This window comes from Brassica napus, chromosome C8, assembly GCF_020379485.1.
Source record: "Brassica napus cultivar Da-Ae chromosome C8, Da-Ae, whole genome shotgun sequence".
NCBI classification, from domain to species: domain Eukaryota; kingdom Viridiplantae; phylum Streptophyta; class Magnoliopsida; order Brassicales; family Brassicaceae; genus Brassica; species Brassica napus.
The window spans coordinates 22,297,198-22,316,274 of NC_063451.1; the positions used below are offsets into that span (position 1 = coordinate 22,297,198).

General features: G+C 37.2%; 2 long non-coding RNA genes and 1 pseudogene across 4 annotated transcripts; 1 reads left to right on the forward strand and 2 right to left on the reverse strand.

The window, feature by feature from the left end:
* Positions 1-945: 945 nt before the first annotated feature.
* On the reverse strand, positions 946-2,112 carry LOC106427361 (annotated as a pseudogene).
* Positions 2,113-2,177: 65 nt separating this feature from the next.
* LOC125591549 lies at positions 2,178-9,593 on the reverse strand. 3 transcript variants are annotated; one of them, XR_007327608.1, is made up of 6 exons: positions 9,415-9,593; positions 9,153-9,255; positions 2,837-3,005; positions 2,583-2,751; positions 2,346-2,491; positions 2,178-2,261 (listed from the first exon to the last, which is right to left on the reverse strand). It is a non-coding gene; the product is annotated as an uncharacterized LOC125591549 (long non-coding RNA). The 3 variants fall into 3 exon arrangements; XR_007327607.1 differs by lacking the exon at positions 9,415-9,593 and having other exon boundaries at positions 9,153-9,382; XR_007327609.1 differs by lacking the exon at positions 9,415-9,593 and having other exon boundaries at positions 2,202-2,261; positions 2,392-2,491; positions 9,153-9,382.
* On the forward strand, positions 9,405-10,399 carry LOC125591548. The gene is made up of 2 exons (XR_007327606.1): positions 9,405-9,594; positions 9,692-10,399. It is a non-coding gene; the product is annotated as an uncharacterized LOC125591548 (long non-coding RNA).
* Positions 10,400-19,077: the final 8,678 nt, after the last annotated feature.

The following is a 19,077-nucleotide window of genomic DNA, read 5'->3' on the forward strand; positions in this document are numbered from 1 at the left end:
ATAAACTCTGTTGGACCCCAATTGAAAAATACTTGTCTATGCAACTAAATAAATACTAATGTCAATTCGGAAACTTTTTATTTAGTGATTAAAGATTTTTTTTTTTGTCAACTTCAATTTTATAAGCCTCGTGGGCTAAGCAAGTACAAAGGCTAAGTTACAAAATTAATCCTGGCCCAGCTACATAATCGAAATTTTATCAAAAATATCAGTTCCGAATACAAACGTGTCAGTCGTGTAGAAAAGGCTTGCTACGTGGCATTCATCTGAGTAAAGGGGGGGGGACACCAAGCTTCTTCTCACCTCCGACGAAGACGCAAACCAACCGGAGATGCTTTTCCGATAATCCACCACAAGCTTGGCTCTACCACGATCTTGACTCCACTCAACCTTGTACCCTTGATATACCTCCCACCTTAACCTTGATTGCTTAAACCAGAGAGGCCTTTTATCCACCGTAATTTACGCCGGAGAAAACAAAAGTTCGATCGAGAGAAGACCCTTTGCCGGACCGTCAAAGTAACGCCAACTCTTCTGAATCTATCTCATAATCGACTTCAGGAATCCATCAAATTCAATCATCCTTCAAGAAGAGATGCTTCACCCTTACGCCAATTAAAGGCTATTTTTTTTTTTTGGTAAAGACGGATTCTCTGTGAAAGGGATTGAAGTGAACCGTGAAAAAGGTTTCTGCTTAGAAATCAACGGGATTAGAATTAAAACGGAGTGGAAGGTAAAAGATAAAACCGATCAAAACATGATCAGGATTTTATTAAAATTCAAACCAAACCGGAAAATAAACTTGAAGAACAGATCCTAATTTGGTTTGAAAACCAAAAACAAAATCACCTATGCAAAATTTATTATCCGCTATTCGGAAGAAAACATCGATCCTAAGATCGAAACTATATTACAATAAAAACAAAAAGGAGACGGAAAGAGGAGAACCTATTAAAGATTCAATAGTAGTTTCATTAGACTCGAACATCAGAGAATACAAGTAAACAGTAATTATATAAATTAATAAAAAATAATAATAATTTGGTGGCACATTATTCAGTTTCTCATGGTTTTGTCACACAAAGTGTTTTTAGTGTTGTGCTCCCATCAAAGATAGTTTTAACATATATATATATATATATATTCTCTCTGTATCTTGTAACTAGCTGCAGATTGACTTGGAGCTGCAAGGCCGATGAGAAAATTGTAACGAGGATGGTGCCTCCTGGTGTTTCAGTGCTAATGAGTCTTTCAACTGAATGCTCTCTCTGTCTAGAGTGAGGGACTCTAGTTCTTGTACAGCTCCAAAGAGGATGGTGCCTCCTGGGGTCTCATATACACCTCCTGATTTCATCCCAAACAAACGATTCTCCACCATGTTGATTCGTACTATTGTGTTTAGCTCAGAGAGGAGGGTAGCAGCCAGCAGGAGAGAGAAAGAGAGCCTTTCCCGTTGAGTGCCACGAGGAGTCCACATTCTGTCCCGATCTCAATATATCTGTTTAAGTAGAAGAGATCTTTACATCATGGAGAGACTTGATTAACAAGAGCTCCTAGACAAATCCTGAACTGCTGCCTATACTCTTTTTCAAAGCTGTGAGCTCTTTAGGTAACACAACTCAATTACAGTTAGCTGAGCTGTTAACAAACTACATACAGTCCATTATGCTCTTTCCACTATACTCACACAAGGACTTGTCAACATACCAAACAAAACTTTAGAGAAAGAAAGCTTACTCAGGCTGATCAGGAGCATCTTCGGGATCTACACTCATCATATACATATGTTTCTTCCGCTCGTTTGCTAGATCTTCCAATATATCACCCTTTCAACAAAAGAAAATAGAAACTGGAGCATGAGAATAACTGGATCATTTGCATCCAAGAAGGGAATATATATGAATTCTATATTACCTCATGACTAAGGTGCCAGAGGTTTCCTGTCCCTGCTGTAAATAGGCAGGAACGTCATGCTTCTTGGCATACTCAACAGCGTCTTCCCTGCCTAGGATTTCCCATTCTCTCCATGGTGCCACAACTTTAAGTTCAGGGATTCAACGAGAAGAAGATGAGCTCTAACCGAACCTGGTCACTCATTCAATAAGTGATGCAAGAATCGATAAGCGTGTTTTTCCCGACGTGACACTTTAGAAATAGCAAGACAATCCAAGTACTTGCCTGGTCATCATTTCCTTAGCCAATACCACCCATGTGAAACGGCATCAGCTCCAACCTCTGCTACTACATCTACCATTGCCTCCCTAATCATTTAGAAATTGTATTAGTGATAATAACAGAACATTCAAAAGATGTAATCAGATAGTAGAAATATTTGGGTTCCTCACAACATAATCTCTAAGACAAGCAAGGCTTTTCGTTCATATATGGCACCAGCTCTAAGACAAGGGAATATGTAATCATTGACAAACTCCTCTGTGAGAAGCACCACTAGCCTTAGCCTTTTGTTCCAAACCATCCAACACTTTTATGCCTGTCATATCAAAGCATTTAGAGGTTAATCTTGGTTCAAAAGCCTGCACGGAAGTACTCTATACCCAAAATGGAAAGATAGACGTTTTCACCTTGCAAAGATTAATATCTGCAACTAACTAAAGTGATGATGACTTGAGACAGCTTCTGGATCCTGTTTAGCTAGAAATCCCCTTGCTTGATTGTTGCCTGGTAAAATGCTTTCTTTGTCTCCAAAACACCTGCAACTTTGACTATCTTGCAGTGAAGCATGACAGCTCCCTGGATAAAAATATTATTTCATGTCAGTTATAGAAAAAAGAGCTCGTAAATTAAAAGTTACTGAGCGTATGTTAGTGTTGTTTACTGATCAATGAAGTCCACTGAAACACCAAAGGCCTTTGCCATGGCATCAACCGTCACGCTCTTGTAAGATTCCAACAAACTGAGAGTAAACCACCGTTCTCACTTCCCTCATGTAGAACCGGAAATGTGGGTACAAGCAACGGTCAAACTTATCTGCTCTGCCATTCCAGCTGAGAAAAATACACCAACAATGGAGCTATTAATTATCACACAGAGGAGATAAAAGCAAGCAAAAAGCATACACAAATAAGACAGTAAAGCAAGCTAATCTGGTCCTTGTGTTGTACTCACTAAATGCTGAGAAAAAAAATGCCTTGTACTACTGGCACACGTACAGGGAGTTCAAGAACTCAGAAAGGAAGGGTATCTTCCCAAATTAGTTGAGCAATGTAGCATTTTACTTCACATAATGAAAGAAAACAAAAAAAAAAAAAAAAAAAAAGTCCAAAGACAGAATGTTATCTATAACTAAATTCAAAATAGAGGAGTGAGACATCGATAAGTACGTTTTGCTTGAGAGAAACTCTATCCAGAGTTATGATGATGGTCAGCACAGTGTAAAAAAAATGAAGGTCTCGTAAGGAAAGATAGAATCCAGAAATAAGCTGGCAGCCTCGTTAAAATTTCTGGTGGAACTTACGGAATGGATACGGCGATCCCGCCGGGTTTTTCTAGGTCTCTGTCGGGGTCTATGGGAAATCGGAAGCCGCGGAATGAGAAAGCTGTAGAGATTCCAGATGAGGTTATCGAACAAGCAGATCTCCTTTGGGACGACTACTTGATTGGTAAATTTCTCGATACTGCTCCACATGTGGCTAGAGTTCATGCGATTGTAAACAGGATTTGGAATCAAGGAGAAATGAAGCAGCAGATTGATGTTCAAGTAGTGGATGACACAACTATGAAGTCCAAAGTTCTGAACCCAGTGATGAGAGCTCGAATCGTTCAGAGAGGCATGTGGAACATAGGAAATGTACCTTTGGTGGTGATGAAGTGGACTCTGGATGACTTGAAGGAGAAACCTGAAATCAAGTCAATACCGATGTGGGCGTATCTTAAAAATGTGCCGATGAACATGTATTCATGGCGGGGGCTGAGTTTCATCGTGAGTGCAGCTGGCTTTCCGGTTAGGCTTCACCCAGAGACAGCGTCTTGCTCGAACTTCAAACTAGCAAAGATTTTTGTTAATGTTGATCTATCCAAGGAGTTGCCGGATAAAATAAACTTTACGAAGAAGGGGAAATCACATTTGGTTGAGTTCATCTATCCTTGGTTGCCGCTGAGATGTAGTACGTGTGGAAAATGGGGACATGTAGAAAAAGTCTGTGTTATGAATAAGAAGGACGGATCAGAGAAATCAGTTACGCAGATCATACATGAGGATACTGAGAAGAGAGTTGGAGATATGGAAAAAGAGAAAGAAGATAGTAAGTCGAAGGAAAAGGAGATGGAAGAGAATATTGGATCAACAAAGAAGAGTTCTGATCTTGAGACAATTAAAGAGATGGAAGTTGAAGAAGGGGAAATAGAGGAGAACTGGCAGGATGTAACTCCAAAGAAGGCTAGTAGAAGCTCAACTTTAAAGTTTGGTCAGGTGAAGATCTTGACGCCTTCAAGGTTTCCAAACTTACTGGAGGTAGATGAGAAAGGGGATGTGATAAATGTAGTGGAGACTGAGGAGATTCTGAGTGTAGTGGAAGAGATACTGGAGGAAGGTGTTGATACAGAAAGGGTAATAGAAGAAAATAAGGAGAAAGAGAAAGAAGATATTGATGCAGAGCGAAAGGAAAATGACTGTGAGATGCAGAAGGAAGGGAATAAATTTGAAGAAAATCAGAATCAGGGTATTGCGGGGATTCAGATTTCTCAGGAGAACTGGCCTGATTTGGCAAGTGCTTCTAAGATCAGACCTTCTCTACCTAGAAGATCAAAAACGTTGCATCGAGCGGTTCAAGTTCCAGAATCGTTTGGAAATATGGGGAAACGCAGTAAAAACTCATCTCAATGACATGTTTTTTCTGGAACGTTCGGGGGTTTAACAAGCAATCAAAGCATCGAGTGGTAAATAAGTGGATTCAAGACAAAGGGTTACAATTTGGAGCATTGTTGGAAACAAGAGTAAAAGAGAGGAAATCAACACAAATGATCTCATCGGTATTTCAAGGTTGGTCAGCTGTAAATAACTATGAGTATAACAGAAAGGGGAGAATTTGGGTGGTCTGGAGTCCACAAGTTAGAATAACCCCGGTTTTCAAGTCAGATCAGATCATAACAATGTCGGTTTTGCTAGAGGGGAAAGAGGAGGAATTATTTTGTTCATTTGTCTACGCAGAGAACACTATGGAGAAAAGGAAAGAATTATGGAGAGATATAAAAGATCATCACGATTCACAAATGTTTCTAAATAGAGAATGGATTATTATGGGAGATTTTAATGAGGTACTTGATGGGGAAGAGCACTCAAGTTATCAGGATTCGGGGTTGATGACTTCGGGTATGAGGGATTTTGAGAGTGTGATTCAGCATTGCAGACTTTTGGATATGGGTTTTCAGGGTCCAAAGTTCACATGGTGTAATAAGAGAGATGAAGGGACTATTAGTAAGAAGTTGGATCGCATTTTAGTGAATGAAACTTGGTTGAATAAGCGTACACAGGCTTATGGAGTTTTTGAGGCTGGAGGAGTATCTGATCATTTAAGGGGAAGATTTCATTTGGATGTGGAGGTTACTAGGAAAAGAAAGCCGTTTAAGTTTACAAATGTGGTTGCAGAAACAGCAGAGTTCAAGGAGATCATTGCGAACTACTGGAGAGATACTCAACCTTTGTTTCAATCAACCTCAGCGCTCTTTAAATTTTCAAAGTACCTTAAAGGGTTGAAACCTCATTTGCGATCTTTAAGTAAGAATAAACTGGGGGATCTTACTCAGAAAGTGAAAGAAGCTTTTAGTGATTTATGTGAGAAACAAGAAAGATTGATGGAAGCTCCTTCTATGGAAAATGTTCAAGCAGAGTATGAAGCTGTAGTGAGATGGCAACGGGTTTCAGATATTGAGGAGAAGGTGTTGAAACAGAGATCAAAAATACATTGGTTGCAAGTTGGTGATAAAAATAACAAGGCTTTCCACACTGCAGTAAAGGTTCGAGAAACAAGAAATGCAATCAGAGAAATCAAATGTCCTGATGGAAGTACAGTAACTAAACAGGAGGGTATAAAGAAGGAAGCTGAAAGATTCTTCAATGATTTTCTTACCTATGAGCCACTGGATATTGGAGGAAAAACAGTTGAAGAGATTCAGAGTTTCGTTCCTTTTAGATGCAGTGAAGAAGAAAGAGGAAGACTTATAAGAGTGGTTTCAGAGGAGGAGGTGAGAGAAGTTGTATTCAAAATGCCTAGTAACAAATCTCCAGGTCCGGATGGGTTTACAAGTGAATTCTTTAAATCATCATGGAGTGTGATAGGAAAAGACTTCACAACTGCTGTACAATCTTTCTTCAGCAAAGGCTTCCTCCCAAAAGGTTTAAATTCTACCATTCTGGCGCTTATACCTAAGAAAAACAGAGCACAAGAAATGAAGGATTATAGACCGATCTCGTGCTGCAACGTGCTGTACAAAGTGATATCAAAAATCATTGCCAACAGATTGAAAAGTACATTACCCCAGTGTATCTCGTATAATCAATCTGCATTCGTGAAGGACAGGCTTCTGGTGGAGAATTTATTATTGGCAACAGAGATAGTCAAAGATTATCATAAAGAAGATGTCTCACCTCGCTGTGCCATGAAGATAGATATTGCAAAAGCTTTTGACTTAGTTCACTGGCCGTTTCTGTTGAATACATTAAGAGCTTTGAACATGCCTGATGAATTCATACATTGGATCAAGTTATGTGTGTGCACGGCCTCGTTTTCAGTACAAGTGAATGGAGAGCTTGCGGGTTTCTTTCAGAGCAAGAGAGGATTGAGGCAAGGGTGTGCTTTATCTCCCTACCTGTTTGTGATTTGCATCAACGTTCTCTCTGGTATGCTTGACAAAGCCGTGGAAAGGAAGCAGATTGGTTACCATCCTAGATGCAAAAACATTCTACTCTCCCATCTATGTTTCGCAGACGATCTGTTGGTTTTCACTGATGGTACGAAAAGGTCTATCGAAGGAGTGCTCAGGATATTCAAGGAATTTGAAAGCTGTTCTGGTCTAAGGATAAGTTTGGAAAAGTCCACTCTATATACTGCAGGCATAAGTGACAGTATAAAAGAAGATATTCTTGCATCTTTTCCTTTCTCAACAGGTAGCTTACCGGTTAGATACTTGGGGTTACCTCTCCTTACTAAGCGCATGACAGTGAATGACTATCTGCCACTAGTAGAGAAAGTACGAAAGAAAATGAGCTCATGGAGAGGGAGACTTCTTTCGCATGCGGGACGCTTGCAACTTATAAAGTCTGTCATCACAAGCTTAGCTAACTTCTGGATGGCAGCTTTCAGGCTTCCTAGTAGTTGTCTAAAAGAGATTGAAAGGCTCTGCTCGGCTTATCTTTGGTCTGGTCTTGATCTTAAAACAACAAAAGCGAAGGTTAGTTGGCAAGACATCTGTTACCCAAAAGAAGAAGGTGGATTGGGGCTTAGACCTTTGAAGGAACTAAATAAAGTGTATGGGCTGAAACTCATATGGAGGTTAATGGCAGAGACATCGTTGTGGGTTCGTTGGGTTAAATGCTATCTGGTTCGGAAAGGTTCATTCGGGTCTATTAAAGAAAATACTAGTTCGGGATCATGGGTCTGGAGGAAGTTACTGAAACTAAGAGGTCTTGCAAAATAGTATATAAAGAAGGAAGTGAGAAATGGAGAGAGTACATCTTTTTGGTATGATAGCTGGTCAAGATTTGATACCCTAAAAGATCTACTTGGAGAACGAGGTCCGCTTGACTTAGGAGTTCCTGATCACTATTCTGTTGCTGAGGTTAAAAGAAGCAGAAAGAGGAGTAGGAGGAGAAGAAATCACAGAGTGGATATTCTAAATCAGATAGAAGAAGTGATAAGCAGGCTTGAAAATGACAGTGATGAGGACATTGTATTATGGAAGCATGCAGAAGGAAAATTCAAAACCAACTTTTTGACAAGCAAAACCTGGAACCAGATTCGCAATGTGAGGCCGGTATGCACATGGCATAAGGGAGTCTGGTTTTCTCAATCAACTCCGAAGTATGCTTTCACTATGTGGGTAGCTATCAAAGGGAGATTGCAGACAACAGACAGAATGCAGCAGTGGAATAGCTCCATTAACACAACATGTGTGCTTTGTAATGATATGCCAGAGTCTTGTGCTCATCTTTTCTTTGGTTGTCGATACTCTGGGATGATTTGGAGGAAGCTTGTGGAGGGTCTGATGAGAGATGCGTTTACTGTGGACTGGAGTGAGCTAATATCTATAGTCTCGAAGTCATGGGTAACACCTATAAAGACCTTCATACTCCGATATGTAATGCAGGCCACAGTTTACACAATCTGGGGGGAGAGAAACACACGCAGACATGGGGAGAAGCCGAGAAATATTGATTGCTTGACAAAACTTGTGGACAAGTATATGAGGTTGAAGCTTTTATCACTAAAGGGTAGGAGAGACTATTATGAAGATGGTCTGATAACATGGTTTGGTGCACAACCAAACTCATGATTTATATAGACAATTATTTGGTGTTTTCATAGAGTTGTAAGCAAAACAGAGTAACACTCTTGATGTAATACAGTTTTTCTGAATAAAATTTAACATTTATTCAAAAAAAAAAAAAAAAAATTCTGGTGGACATGCAGTACAAGCCTTATAGCCTGTTCTTCCAATCCCAGTCACCACCCTCTTAAAATTTTCTTTGCAAAATCCTAAACAAAGCAGAGAAGAGAAGGAATAAGTAAAGGTGAACACATCAACGCCACATAAATGTAAGATACGGATGGATATTGAACACCAATAACAAAGGCAGGAAAGGTTTTATACAAACAAAAACATTAGGCAATGAAAAGAAACTAATCTTTGATGAAGAAGCAAAAAAATCATTAGTAACATCCAGTCCAACCAATCTGCCTCGTTTTCTAAAACTGCACACTAACTCTGTAACAATCCAATTCAAGACCCGAATTGATCATAATGCTACAGCTTCCCTCATAGTCGAAACCAAACCGAAGCTGACTTTTAAAGGCACTACCGATTGTATCCACCACATAGGCAAAAGTTGTAAATTTTTACATCGGCGCCTCTATTATTTAGCAACAATCGGTATATGAATCGAATCTAAGAAGCTGAAGAGGAAGAAGGAAACTTACTTCTCGTTGTGATTGGAATCCAACAAAAGCTCTCTGATCCCGCAGTTGAAGAAGAAGAATATAATGAATCGCCGATAACCGGTGCTATAATGATCTGGTTTAGCTAAGCCATTTCCCAAACCGGTAAGTCATAAATAAAATCCAATGCAGAGTCAGTCAGTTAGTTAGTTGGTTAGTTAATTACCAAGATTAAACAAAAAGTTAAGAAGAAGCTTAATCTTTTTTTGTTTTTTTGTTTTTAAGCTTAAAAGCACAAACTAACCTTTTTATTCTCGCCTCGTCGTCGTCTCTCAGACTTCTTCGTTTCTTCCGTCAAATCAAAAATGGTAGACACCGTCGAAGCTCTCATCGAACAACTGATTGATAGAGCTTCCGGCTGGGCTCAACTCGAGTACTGGCATATAGGTCAAGAGGAGGATATTCGTCAAGCTCTGGAACTAAGGTAGCTTCAGATTTAGGGTTTTGACATTTGAGATTTTTTCTGGTTTCATAGATCTAAGTTTCTAGGAGTGATTTACTTGATTGATGTGGTTTTTTAGTGTGGTGAAGACTCTGCTGAGAGTTTAGCGATATATCTCAAAAATGGGAAGCGTTTGCTTGAGGCGTCTAAAGGAGAGATTGGCGAACGTGAACGATCTGTTCTTGTTGATTTAGCATGTGAGATGCTCAAATCTGCAAGGAAGATTGTTCTTCTTGGGAGAAGAAAGCTCTTTTCACCAAAAGAAATAAGTTGAGAGAGTCATAACTTGGCTTGGTGACAGCTTATTTGTCTTGGCTCTTAAGAATTTTAAAGAAGCTCTGCAGATGCTTGAGCATACCTCCTTCTCTCCAAACCAGGCTAAGCTGTATGCTCTTTTTACTCTTGTTTTATCCATGTTTGTTTGTGTGTGCTTGTTTGTTGACGTCTTGATGCTCTGAAACACTGCGAAATAAGTGTTGCCATGTCCAAAGAGTTGATCAAGAAGATGAAGACTGTCGATGAGTACTTTGGCTCAGAAGAAGCTTAAAGTTCGTGCTAGGGATGTTGAAGGAGAACGAGAAGAGGAACCTGCTACCTTTTTGGCCAAGAAGAGGAGGCTGGAAGATGTGATGTCTTTGACCCGTGAATCGGAAGATACTTAGTAGTAAAAAAATAGAAGAGAGAGTTTATTTTCTTTTGTCTCATCAACCCAACTGTTCATGCATAGACATAGACTTCTCTGTTAAATAATCTAACCTAAAAAAAAAAGCAAAGACAAGACTTGATTTTTGCCTTTTCTTATCAGTGAAATGTGTTCACTGTAGACTAGAAGTCTTATCTTTTGAGGTCCCAACTAAAAAAAGTATTAACAACTAACTATTCACCGTTTGTGTTCTTTTCCTAACTTCACCCAATAACAATTTCAAATCATAAATAACTCTTATTGAGAGACTAACCAATTTATTCACTCTGAGTTGAATTAGTACTCTATTCAAGACTGATAGAGATCCATATTCCTTTGTATAGATAGACCTTTGTTGTTTCGTTGTAAACATTTTCCTTAGTGCTCAAATAATATTTTTGTAGTCCCACTAGTGACAATTAATCTTTGTGCTAAATTTGAATACCATCGTTTCAAGAATCTATTGTCAGTGAGAATCTTTGTGCTAACTTACAATATACCACCGTTTTGTTGTAACCAATTGTTCAAATAATTTTGTCACTTTATATATCAAACGAATATTAGGGAGATCTCAAACAACTCATCATGCGTGATTCTTATTAATATGATTACGGGTGTATACATAGGAAAAAGACTATTTGGTCAATATACTACGTAACAGGCTATTGGATCAATAACAGTAGATTCTTTAATTTAACTTCTTTTTTTAATTCTAAATTACACATTCTTATACAGGAGAGTGGTCACTCTCCCTCGAGAGCAGGTCACTGTGACAAGATATCTCTAGCTAGACCATCAGGGTATCAAATCAGCACCTTAAAAAATATCTCAACTTTACTTTTCGCAAGAGAACAATGAACAGAAGATATCCAATAACAAATTAATACGAAGATTAGAAAATAGCAAGTGTTATGAAATAACTTATAATTTATAGTATCGTGAAATTTAAATAAGAGTAGAATTTAATACCCGTAGGAAGCAAATAACACTAGTATAAGGGAGAGAGTTTATTATAAGAAGGAAGAAGAAAATGTAATGATTACTACATTCTTTTTTTTTTGTCATCTGTTGAAATATATTCATCATCAGAGAAGTTTACTACAAGGTTCTCTCACCGTCACAGACTCATTTTCCAACGGCATAACGCTTATATCCAAAATTCAGTTTTGTTTCTCAAACCAAAAACCACCAAAGAGATCAAACAGAGGGTAAAACTCTCTCACTGTCAAGCAATGTCCACAGCCACCGAGGAGGACCTGTCGCCACATAAGATTGAGTTCTAAGTTCTTTAGTCACGCTTTGTGCAATAAGAAAAGCCCCTCTATTAGTTGGACGTTCTTCAACAACAATCCTCCACCATTCAATCCTTGCTAATCCGATCATCATCTCATGAATATGATATTTGAATGATGGCCACACTCTCGGTCTAGTGATCATTTCAACTGTTGTGGAGTCCTCAACCGCAAATATGATCTTGTTTTTCCGATGACTTGACATGCTTTCGATTGCCCATAGAACCGTCAAGTGGCGAGCTTCATCAATATTTGCGGAGTTGAAGAAGGCTTTTCTGCTATGCATAAGGACAGATCCATGTTCGTTTCTTAAAATCCAAGCAGCTCCACCCATCTTCTTATGTTTATCCCAGACCACTCCAATGTTGCATTTTAGCCACCCCGAAGGAGGTTGCGACCATCTCTTTTGTTTCACAGGGGCGAGAGACTTCTCCTCTTTAATCCAATCTTCCTCCTTGGCACGTGCCATAAACCAAAATTCAGCTTCTTCTCTGGCTTTTTGAACCAACATGTCTGCTTCCTTTGCTACTCCATCAAACACAACTCCATTTCTGTTTTTCCACAAAAACCAGATTATCCATGGAAACACACGTACCGTCTCCTTTGGAGCCACATATTTTTCCTTCTGCTCAAGCAAGTGATGAAAATTGGAGAAATATGATCTTTCGTCAAAGCCTCCTTGAGGTGTAGGTATATTCGCCAGAGCCCATACCAGTCTCGCAATAGGGCATGTGAAGATTATGTGGTTAACAGATTCACCTTGGTGACCACAAGTTTGGCACACAGGGTCCATCTTGATTCCTCTCTTTATGATCAGATCCCCCGCAGGGATAGCATTGCAAAGGGTTTTCCACATAAAACCTTGTATTTTTGGGGATGTAGCAGTTTTCCATACAACTGCTTTTAGGATATTAATCGATGGTTCTGCCACTGCTTCTCGAATCTCCTCCATTCTTGTCAAACGGTTCTTCAACCAGTAACCCGACTTGACAGAATAGCTTCCGTTTCTGTTATGCATCCATACCCAAAAATCACTCTCGTCAGTGATAGGCTTCATCTTCATAATGCTCTCGATATCTTGGTCGAAGAAGAGATCGCTTAAGATACCAGGGTCCCAAGTTTTTGTGACAAGATCAATGAGACTGCAAACTTTAAGCTCCAAATCTACCAAAATGTTTTTCATAAGTGGTCTTCTCATTGGTTCTCCTACAATCCATTGATCCATCCAGACATCCACTGATACTCCATCACCAACCTCTTTCCTTAAGCCTTAGCAAGGTGGTTCTATATACACATTTTTTTTTAAAAGATTTTTTCCTAAAGTCAATATGCTTTCTACCTCATCGAAACAATCATAAGCTGCTAGCGTTTTAGCAAAACTTTTTTTTTTTTTTGAACAAACAAAACCTTTATATCTAACCTAGTATTTGTGTGTTCGTCGATTTTTGATTGCATGTCAATGTCATGCAATTTTCTTGGGCTCCTTAACATGTTCAGTATGTTTTTAGCATTATCTTATACTGAAGTTTTTTATATGTCAACCTTACATTCAAGTTACTCACCTATTTTCACAGAAACATAATATATATGACCGATGATTGATGAGAGGTCATGTGATTAAGATATACATTTGTTATATCATTTACAAAGTCATTTGATGGTGTTAGGCCATGTGCTTATGGATTATCTAGCGTATCCTCACATATAGTCATTTACATTACATTCTGATCCATAACGAAGTTCCATCATTCCATGTTATATTTATTCCAAATCAATGTATTTCAGATTTTTTTTTTAATGATTTTAGATTGTTAGAAACACTTGTTATACAAAAACAAGTGTTTTTTTTCAATCAGTAAACATTAAATTTTTGTTATATCTTATTATATAAAGTAGACAATTCTTTTCTTCTCATTCAGCAACATCATCAAATAAGTTATCCAGAGCGTGATACCTGCCATGTATATCAATCCGTATCGTTTCATTTAATTTAGTTTACGTACACATTGGGCTTCGTTTTCTATTTGGCCCATTATTTCTGCACACTTGACCCAACCCATCTCGAGTATCTTTACGTGTAAGCACGGCGTTTTGATATTAGGGGCCGTTTTCATCTATTCTGTTCCAGATCGAGGAACAACTTGAGTTTTAATAGCGTTGTTTCATCGTCTTCCAAATAATCTAAAGAGTCACCAGTTAAAATCCATCCTCTTAAAGTTTCTTAAAATCTATCACCATGATCTACCTTGAAAGGCGGTGGAACTCTGACTATAAAAAGGTACGCTTTACTACTGATAGAAGAATCGACGAAGATGAAAAATTGATTCTGTTGTTCAGTTACAGAGTTTGTTACTCTGTTTATATATTACAAAGAACCGGTTTAAATACACGGTTTAATGCTAAACCAACTATACAATCCCGGTTAACTCTAATACCTCAAGATGGCATGTATATCGAAGAGAATGACATCTTGCTTAACAAGCTATGAAAAAGAGCAGAATATAAAGGCTTAGTGAACACATCCGCGAGTTGATTATCTGACCGAACGTGTAGTGTCTTGATCAAACCCTTTAAAACCTTCTCTCGAACAATATGACAGTCAATCTCCAAACGCTTAGTTCGTTCATGAAATACCGCGTTGTTGGCAATGTGAATTGCTGCGGTTGAATCACAAAAGAAAGCCACAGGTTGATGTTGTGGCGCCGTGAACTCTTTGAGAAGATTAACCACCCATATTGTTTCTCGTACTGCAAACTCCATAGCACGATATTCTGATTCAGCCGATGAGTGAGATACTGTATTTTGTTTCTTGGACTTCCACGAGATCAAAGATGATCCAAGAAACATACAATATCCAGAGGTAGAGCGTCGAGTATCAGCAGAAGAACCCCAGTCTGCATCTGTGAAAACCTTCAAGACTAAATCAGAAGTAGCTGAATAGAACAATCCTTTGCCAACAATACCTTTCAGATAGTGAAGAACCTTATACGCAGCTTTGAGATGAGTAGCGGTGGGAGCAGATGAGAACTGACATAACTTGTTGACAGCAAAGGTAATATCAGGACGTGTTATTGTCAAGTACATCATCTTACCCACCAATCTTCTGTATAAGCCGGGATCAGAAAGTAGTGGTTCTTTACTATCCGTTCGGAGTTTGATACTTGGATCCATAGGTATTGTAGATGGTTTACAAGCAAGTGGCCCTGTTTCATCTAGAAGCTCCAAGATATACTTCCTTTGACAAATTGATATTCCATGGCTTGCTCGAGCAATTTCAAGACCAAGGAAATACCGAAGAGGACCAAGATCACGCAGTTTGAAACTCTGTTTCAAAGCATTCTTCAGCTGATCCACAGCTTCATCATTGTTATTGGCAATAACAATGTCGTCTACATAGACTAGAACTGCCATATAGATACCATTGATATTTCAAATGAACAAGGTATGATCTGAATGTGAGGTTTGAAATTCCAGTGATGTCAAGGTAGAACTAAACTTTAGAAACCATTGACGAGAAGCTTGCTTGAGACCATATAGAGACTTGTTCAATCTACAGACAGGATTTGGTGGCAGAACTGTCCCTTCTCGCGGAGTGTAACCCGGTGGTAGAGACATATATATCTCTTCATCGAGATCTCCATTGAGGAAAGTATTGGAGATGTCAAGTTGAGTAAGACTCCACTTCTTAGCAGCTGAAACAGCGATCAATGTCTTAACGGTATTCATCTTAGCAACAGGAGAAAAAGTATCAACAAAATCAATCCCCTCCTGCTGTGTATAGCCTTTAGCAACCAGACGAGCCTTATAGCGTTCTAAGGTGCCATCAGCATTCAGTTGCACCTTGTAGACCCATCGGCAACCTATAGCATGTTTCCCTGGTGGTAAAGAACAGACAGACCAAGTATCAATTTTCTCTAAAGCAATTAACTCCTCATTCATTGCTTTAATCCATTCATCAAATTTCTTTGCTTGATTGAAGGATGTCGGTTTAACATGCTTTGTAACTGCACAGACATAATCACGATATCCCTTGGTGAGCTTCTCATATGATAAGTGAGCGGCAAGAGGATATGGTATGTCTGTAGCAGTCATGTTGCAGTAGTAATCTTCCAGATATGCGGGTTGCTTCAAAGGTCTTCTAGAACTAGATTCTGAAATTATAGGAACTTGATTATCAACCACAGTATCTTTGTTCACAACTGCAGGAGTATCACCACTCACAGCTACAGGAACATCAGTAGAATCTGTGTGAGTCTTGGTCACATCATCAGTCTCCGGATAAAGGTCATGCTGAAGATCTGAATCTTTGATCACAGATGGGAAGATATCTTCATGAAAAACGACATGACGTGATACAGAAGTTGTATTTGTATCAAGATCCAGTACTTTATACCCTTTGAAGCCAGCTGGATACTCTTCTGGGACTGTCTTGCTGACTGGAAATGGGAGATTAGGTGTGCAGAGATCTCTTTACAAAGGCGCAAGGGAACTGGCGAGATTTGCGGGACTGTTGAGTGGTCCGAAGCCGTCACAAGGATCTATCGTCCTCTAGATCAGCATCCTTATCACTGTAAAATTTTATATTCTCAATCCTTCAATCTTTGAAATCTCTCTCTCAACTCTATTTAAAAAAAAGTCTCCTATTATGTACTGTCTCCTCCTATTTACAAATAAAACACTCTACACTTGTAATGGGTTAGAAAACTATGTTGTTGTTCCTGAAGCACAACATTTGTGTACTTGTTCATCTATTCTTATACCTTTCAGGTTCACTTTCTAAACGATCATCATCTCCAACAATCCCGTTGCCATTCATATCCTCTTTTCTGTTTTTCAATCAGTGTAATATCAATAGTGGTATCTATTAGCTTTGACAAATCTTTGGAAAAACATTGTTCTGTGTTGCAATTCGTTGTCTACATTAGCTTCGTACAATGTTGCTTCGTACAATGTTGCTTGGTACTGTAATAATGTGTAAAAGAATCGATGATATTGAAGAAAATATCATAGCTAGCAAATATGATAACGTTACAGATGATTTGGACCACCCTGTTTCTTCCTCTCTTTCCATGTTACATAGTGTTGTTAAACTAAAACTCAGCGTGTGAGAGTAATCATTTTTGATTATGGACATTTGATGATGGTTTTGAGTGGCATGAAACAAGGTACGTACCATCCCACTTTCCATGTCTTGCTCAGTTACATCTGTCTTTGTAAAGAAGCTAGTGAGTTTTATTTCACCAACTATTTCTTTTGCTCCACATCTTATTATTTAATATCACTAGTTGCTTCATACTCGTGGTATTAATGTCTTCTTTTACCATGTACTTCTCTGTGGTCTACTGCCAAAAAAGTTTAATTTTCACAGTGATGTATATAGATCCTATGTTTCCATGCCATTTGTTTCCGAGCCAACTGTTTATACTGCAACATATCCCCCTTCTTTACTTAACAAGTTCATGTTAGTACTCAGCACTGGAAATACTCCTCTGGTACATGAGAACCAACAAGACAAGTCCCCTGAGGTGGAGATATCTGATTAGAGTGAAGAGAAAGAATACTGTTTGGTCACTGTGTTGTGTTTTGTGCAGAAGACAAAGAGAGGCAAAATTTTAGTTAGTACAGAGATGATCTCTGCAACTAAATAAATCAACAAGTATTTTACATGATAATTTTGTTTCAAAAAAAGAAACAGAAACAGAATGCTAATAACTTTGCAGTGTAAGAAAGAAAAATCATGAAGCTCATGTGGTGGGGTCGCAGGTATCGTGAGTGCAAAAGCCAAAACAGTGCAAATGAGTCTTGCTCCAAATATTATGACCAAGTTATGATGGCCTAGCCTGTATATGTATCTGAAAACCAAGGGATTCCAAGTTTCAAAAGTACATTAGTGCTCTTGTTTAGATGTTGAGAAGAACAAAAAGCATATTAAAGATATCATACAGTACTTGTATTGTTTTATCCTCTCTATTCCCGAACTAAAACTGATTAGGAACCTCAATTTTTTTCTAAATTGGAAAGGGAATTTCATGTTCTGTTTTGGGATCAAGGAATTATAAATCTAGGCATGGTCAACGAAAAAAAAAACAATTCTAAGATTAGCCAAAAGTTTGTTATATTACAGTAGAACATCTATAAATTAATACTCGATAAATTAATAATCTCTATAAATTAATAAATTTCTCTAGTCTCTACTTGAGTAGGTTCAAAATTTGACATAAATCTATAAAATAATAAGATAATAATTTTTTAGAGAATTATATGTAAAGATATGGTCCCATTAAAATTATAAATTAATAATTTATATGTATATATATTATATATAAGTAAGATCCTATCATTATATTGTTTGTTTTATATTCACAATGAAATTATTTTTATATATTTTTAACACTTAATATATTTTTGATGAGATTTAGTAATATAATATTTTAAACCATATTTAAATTCTATACAATATATATTATATACACCAAATAATAAAATAAAATTAATATAAATGTAAAATTTCAAAAAATAATAACTAATATCTATACACTAAAATCAAATATATTTTTTTATCTTTGAATAAATATATCTTAAAATAAGAAATCTAAATAAGGAAACTTTCATAAATTAATATCTCTATAAATTAATAAAATTTTAAAGTCCTAATATTATTAATTTATAGAGGTTCTACTGTATATTGATTGATAGTTTGTTACTACTGATAGATACATTACTCGTTTCATTCACATTTTGCCTAAGAAGCTCAGCAAGATCGTTTTGCCTCTATCAAATGCTCTCTTCATGACGGTGTAAAAGCCTAAAATAACACACATTCACCGATTCACATCTAAATTGGAAAATCTTATTAGATCTTAAATCTAAATTGGTCTAACAGATTCAGGTTTTAAATGATATGACTCATAAATAGTATGGGTTTAAATAGAGACTTATTCCATCATCCATAATTTATATTTGATATGTTTTTTATTAAATTTTTATAATGTAAAATATTGCGCAGTTTCAAATCGCGGATCAAAATCTAGGTTTCAATTAGTAAACATCGCTTAATCGTGGAATCGTCGAAAAATACTTAAGCTGCAAAAAATTTAATTAAGCTGCAGAAATTTTTTAAATTTGCGGAATGGCGGAATGTATATAGATTGATTAATTTTTTTTATAATTTACTTTTATTATAAGACAAATAAATTTCAATAATAAACTAATTACTACAAAATGTGAAAATAACGAAAAATTTACTAAAAATACTTTACTTCTTATTATAATTATTTTACTTATTTTCAATACATTTTAACAATAGATTGACATCTTATAATATTATAAAAAAAGTTTAATATAATTTTATCATCAAAATATTTATTACTATTTATTTCTTAATATAGATGGATTTGTTTTTAATTAAATTTTAGCAATGTAAATATCCCGCACTTTTAAAGGAGTAATCAAATTTTCAAATTAACGTTAGTGTTTAATTAGTTGCATAAC